This window comes from Diceros bicornis, chromosome 2, assembly GCF_020826845.1.
Source record: "Diceros bicornis minor isolate mBicDic1 chromosome 2, mDicBic1.mat.cur, whole genome shotgun sequence".
NCBI classification, from domain to species: Eukaryota; Metazoa; Chordata; class Mammalia; order Perissodactyla; family Rhinocerotidae; genus Diceros; species Diceros bicornis.
Genome location: NC_080741.1, coordinates 47,592,756 through 47,598,755, shown reverse-complemented (window position 1 = coordinate 47,598,755; position 6,000 = coordinate 47,592,756). Strand labels below are relative to the sequence as shown.

The following is a 6,000-nucleotide window of genomic DNA, read 5'->3' as shown; positions in this document are numbered from 1 at the left end:
AGCTCAGAGCCGGTCTTCCTCAGCAAAATGAGGAGGATTAGCATGGATGTTAGCTCAGGGCTGATCTTCCTCACAAAAAAAAAAAAAAAAAAAGGAAGTGAGGGGGATCAAAAGGTGGGACATTAGGCCCAGTAATATGTAGCCCACTATATCAAAAACGTTATCATTTCAATATAATCAATATAAAAATATTAAGGAGCTATTTTACATTCTTTTTTCATACTAAGTCTTTGGAATTCAGGTGTGTTTTTCAGTTACAGCACATGCACAATTCAACTCAAACCAAACACCTTTCAAATTCTCATGGACAGCGCCGCTCTGGAGATCCGGGACCAATGATTTGTGGGCACCGACGCCCGCTGGGATTGCAAGAGTTAACCTGCGGCCCGCTCCGGGGGAATGATGAGGAAGAGCTGTAAACCACAGCTTTGCAAAACTCCCTAGTTACTGGGAGTGGTAGTCGGTGCCCGTCTGCCCGTGTGGTCCGATGGGAGTTGTAGGCCTCAGCCTCGGAGCGTGCTGGGAGTTGTAGTCCACGCCCGCCTCAGGCGGGTTTGCGTGTCATGGCCGCCCAAGCCGCGCTCCAGTACTCTTCCGCTTGGTCCCAGAAAGTTTCGGTTCTGCCCAGACGTGGACCCACAAGCGCGTAAGTGCCACCGGAGGGCCGGCCAGACTTTGGGGTCGCCTGTTCCGCTGTGGCCCCGGAGCAGAGAACTTCCCCCCGGGCGCGGCTTGTCACCTGTTGCCCTTACGGTCCCCGCCCATCCCCGGTCTCCCATAGACCCCGCCCGTGCCCCTTGCCGTTGCCCAGCGGGCCTGCAAAGCACGTCGGGGCAGTAAAGCAGACCCTGGAACCCAGGCTGCGTCTGGTGATCAGTTAGAAAGACAGGCCCCCAAACACCAGTTCCAAGACCCCCAACGGCCGAGGGGCCGCAAAGGAGCCCACCATGTGGGGTCTCAGAGAAGCCTGGGAATATTTAGGCACAGGAGGACAGGTCCCAGAGTTTCTGCTTGCGTTGTCCGAGAGGCCGCAGACCTTACGGAATGTAGTTCCTGCCTCAGCTGGGCCGGGACAGCCCAGACCTTCGCTTGGCAAGACTCCACTGATGCCTGGGTCTTTCCTCTCCTCCCATAAGGGGACGGTTTGTTCATCCCGGGCAGTCCTCAGGCCACGGCCCATTCTCATTAGCCACTGCTCCTTGTGCCCAGGTACAGGGTCTCGAGATAGCCTCCAGGTGAGCTTTCTTGAAACACCTGTGGATTTGTGGATTACCTCTAGTATGCCTGCCCTGGACTTGGGCTAGAGTCCATGCTATTCAAAACTTAAGCTGGGGGTCTGGGGGAGGCCTGAATTTTTTTTTTTTTTTTACATAAGAAAAGCACATGTGGTTGACACGTTAACCACATGGCTCCCTGTTAATGCACATGTGTCCTCTGACGCCCCTTGTCTCTCTTCGCGGTTCCCACTGGCTGCCCCCTCCAGAAAAAAAATAGAGCACTTGTTGAAACTGCCTGTTTTGGCCACAACTCCTCTGCCCCTGTGCTTGTCTTACCACAGCAGTTTCTTTTCCCAACAGAGAAATGGGTCAGGGGCTCTTTGAGGGCAGAGGATCAGGCCTTAATCTGCTCACTGCCCTCCTGTGAGTGAGAGCCTTGTGGCATCCTGTGTAGCAAGCTTAACTCCCCTACCATCTGCCAGGCGCGGCTGCCGACTGTTGCAGCCGGGGAAGAGCTGTCACACTGAGGTTTTCTGCTTTCAGTGGCTCCCACCTTCTGAAGTGGACCCATGTTGAGTGGGCTCCACTTGACCCTCCATTCTGTGACAACCACTGTTCCTAAATTATTGAATGCCCTGTACCCATTGTGGGCCATTGTTATCATCACCCTGGAAATCAGAGTGAATTGTCTCAGTGATGGGGTGTAGCCTTCTTTGATTAAAAGGATCTGAAAAAACTTTTGCTTTAGGAAACAGGTTTTCTGCTTCTATTAAAAGTGTTCATCTTTGTGTAGTGCTTCATTTAGGTTTTAAACTGTTTTCAATATTTTATTAGGAAAATAGTTAAATATGCAGAATCATTGAAAGAATTGTATAGTGAACATGTACCCACCTGTTAGATTCTATGATTAATATTTCACTTTGATTATTTTTGGAGTTGCTTTAGAGTCCATCTTCTGACTATTCCTTGGATGGTCTTGCTCCTCGTGGCTGGGTTTGGGACACCAGCCCATGCTTTTAGCCTGGTCCTTTCGGGGCTGGATGGCCCCCACAGATGTTTGTGATGAGAAGAACCACCCAAAACAGAGCAAGATCAGAGCAGCTGGTGACTTTGAGCCATGTTGGTCACCGAGGCCATGAGCTGCTGCCTCCAGAACACAGAATAGGCACTCAATAGAATAGACAGCCCCCCTCTTCCCTTTAGGGGAGAGGCTTGGCTGATGGGTAACTTGTGTTTTCTGATGATTCCAAGGACAACTTTGGTGACTCAAGACTAGAATGTCTTTAAACGTTAGGCAGAGGAAGTGTGTTGTCTGGCTATGGTCTCATGGTGAAAATCACTGGTAGGAATTCAGAGTTTGGAGCCAAATTCACTGGAGCAGCCCCGGGCAGTAGAGCAGGTAAGGTTCATTAACTGGTGCCCCGTAACCAGCCAGAGGCCGCCTCTGAGCAGAGATGAGTTGAGTTTGGCCTTTGCAACATCTGCTCACCTACTGGCTGGAAAAGCATGGTCTTGCTCAAAGGGTAAACAATATTTTCTATTTGTGATCTCAGTGCCAGTTTTTGGTTTTTTTGAAAGCGTTTTTTTAAAAAAAGTTGATTGATATAAGAACCTCTGTTTGAACAACTAAATAAATCAGTAGGGTGGCTATTGAAATGTTTCCATGGGTCTGTGTTTATCTTCTTGCTATTTTTAGATGTGTCACTGTACCATCCCCATAACAGAGCTTCAACCTCAGAGCATATGGGCTCCATGGCTTTTAGACGATAAGGATGACAGAGCTGTGCTCAGTTGGGCAGGAGGCGTTTTTACCCTCTTCCTCATATTGGAGCCAGTTGGCCTAATGGTTTAGTGACCACCAGTGGTCCTTCTTGTTCACACAGGTCTCTGTGGCATTTGAAAAACACCAAGTGCCTATTTCTGGTTAGGCCAGATCCTGTTTTGAGGGATGAGGCTGTGTACATCAGTGTGGTTCTGAGGGTAGACTTAAGGAGAATCTGTGGTCTGGTTATGGTACTGTGGCCCTGTGGCTGGTTCCCAGGCACAAGGGCAGGTCTGGCCAACTACTTCAGGAGCCTGGGGTACTGCACCCACCGACTGGGGCAGAAAATCGAGTTGGGGGAGCCCTTGGAATCCAGAAGAGAAACCTGAAGTGAAAAAGCATTCCAAGCCAGCCAATAGTGTGCAGAGGGCTGGGCCAAGAGAAGATCCCTGTAAGAGGTCCAGGATGGACAGCTGAACCAGAGGAGATGGTTTAGCCTGGAGCTGGAAGGTATTTCCTCAAGCTGAACCTGTAGCCCCAGTGCTTTTTCCAGGGTATCTGCAGCCTTGGTCAGGAGCAGGATGGGGGCACTTAGAAGCCTCAGCCAAAGTTAGTCGTTGAGAATGTCTTTTCTTCCCCTTCCTTACCTCCTCCATGAAGCAAAGTAAAGGGTATCCTCCCCACATGGCACCTGAAAAAAAAATACAAGGTAGGAAGAGGTCAAATGACTTCCCCGGGACAGATAGATTTGCTGAAATTGCCTGAAAATAGTATAGTGAGCTAAACACACCATAGGTCTCACCCAATCATGGCATGATAGGTAATGGAAATTTCACATGACTAGTCTGATTCCAAAATCCAGATAGGGTCTACATTGGCAGGACTCAGCTACAGTTGATAAAAGAGAAGACAGTTATCTTGCCCGTTGCCACAACTCCAGCTCCCAGCCATCCTGGGTCTTGTTTGCTGCTCCTATCTGCCGGTGTAGCCCCACCCCCTGCCCCATCTGAACTGAGATTGCTGCTCTTTCACCCAAAGAGCACAGCAGAACTCAGGTCCATCAATACTGCCCACTCTTGCGGTGTTCCTATTTGATGGTTCCAGATCCAAGCTTCCAAGAATGGAGAGAGGAATGGGCCTTGGGGAGGGTTGGGTGAGTGGGGAGGTGGTGGTAGTGGCAGTGGTTAGCATAGCCCTGAATGAGTAAGGCTGCCTTGGGGGTTGGAGCTGTGGTGCACACTTTCCCCTGTGGACACCCTTAATCCATCCAATCCCTAAATTACATTATTCCACTTTCTGAATAATAACGTAATGTTTTCACAATAATGACGATATAAGTTCGCAGTTACAGCTCGATCTTAAATGCATTATTTTAGCCAACATGAAAGTAATTTATGCTCAATAAAGGAAAATTTAAATAGAATTTTTTGAAAATTTACTCATGTTTCCCACCGTTGAAGGATAATTATTATTATTTACCTGTTGGTACATTTCTATGCCTAAAGTTTAGTTTGGTTTGTGGAGCAAGATGGAGGTTCTTGGTTTTGTCTCATTCATTCATTCATTCAACAAGTAACTTATTGAGGGCTCTTCATGTGTCAGAACTATGCCAGGTGCTGGGGAAGTAATGAACAGCAATGGTACTTACAGAGAAGTGGGCAAGAGAGATTAAACAAGAAATTACTGTACTGGTGATCTGCCACAACAGCAGAAGAAAGGAGAGCCCCCTCTGCAGTGGGGGCTTAGAATCATGAGCAGAGTACAGTTTGGTGCCTCGTGTGTTCACCTGTTTTCATCAAAGTGCTTCTCAGGCCTCAAGTGATCTCTGTTACTTGTCTGTAAGCTTATTGGAGTGATGCTGTCTGTTTCTCCCCCCTGGAGGGTGAGTTCCTTGAAGGCGGGGGCCCCACAGGCCTTCTTCACAGCTGTAGCCCCAGCTCCTGCATCAGGCCTGCCTCTTAATAGTGGTGCTCTTACCTGGCAGACAGTTTGTTAATACATACAGTTAACACATTGTCTTCCTCAAGGCCATGTTTAGTGGCTGCAGCATCTTCTACCAGAGATCCAGTTCATAATTCATCATTGGTTGGACTGATGATTTTGGAGCTCTGTAATTTTCCCCACCTGTGTGGGGTTTGTGCCATTTGGGGTAGGAATAGGTGCACCAGTTGAGTTCTCAACTGTTTGTGCAGCTGTTCCAGAGACTGCCCAGATTTTCACATATGCCGTTGTCACCTCCTGGATGTTTTCTCTGGGCTTTCCAATGGCAGAACCTTAGCCCTGCAACCCCACCTTCCTAAAAAAGACAGTCAGCTTCCCCTAGGCCTGGAAGCAATACCTCACATCCACGGGTCCCCTCTTGACCCTGCTGTCCTGGGTCAGTGGGCTGGAATCAGGGCCAGTTTGGTGTGTGTTCCAGGGGAGTGACCAAGAAACCTGGAATTGTTGGTGGGAGGGAGGGGGCCAAGAGAAGATTCAAGAAGTGATGGCAAAGTCGCAAGTCCTCCTTCCCTTTAAGAAAGAGAGAAGATTGCAAGCACAAAGGAGTGTTTGGGAAAGATGACCCAGGCATGCAGTTGGTCAACACTTTAATTGTAGGTCTAAGGGTTGGGTCGCCTGATGAGTCTGTGCTCACGTGTGCTGAAATGTCTGCCTCTGAGCTGGCCTCTGACAAACTCCTGAGCATTCTCCTAGGCACCCTCTTGAAGCTCTGGTGAGGGCAGCCTGCCTGCCCACTGACCATTTCAGCACTGAGCCAGCAGGACCTCCAGGCTTTCAAAGCTGCAGGTACCAGCCAAGTGCCCTCCTTTCCATAGGTGGTAACTAGATAGATGCTATTGGGTGTGCTGAACCAGGCTAAGGCGATGGACTCTTCCAGACAGGCTTTCTGCTTTTGACTGATCTGAACCATCCATGTTCACATTCTTTCTTGGTCAGGGTGGAATTCACAACTGGTATGCTCCACCTTGTGTGGGAGTTGGGGAGGAGCCTGACTGTATGGTGCCCTCTCTGGGTCAATTC

The 6,000-nt window shown here is 49.1% G+C and overlaps 1 protein-coding gene across 1 annotated transcript in view; it reads left to right on the top strand.

The window, feature by feature from the left end:
- The first annotated feature begins 555 nt into the window (after positions 1–555).
- The window catches only part of FYCO1 (FYVE and coiled-coil domain autophagy adaptor 1), a 75,717-nt gene continuing 70,272 nt past the window's right edge, over positions 556–6,000 (top strand). Inside the window, exon 1 of the mRNA XM_058556694.1 lies at positions 556–646. The gene's annotated coding sequence lies outside the window, so the exon portion shown is untranslated. The remainder of the gene's footprint in view (positions 647–6,000) is intronic.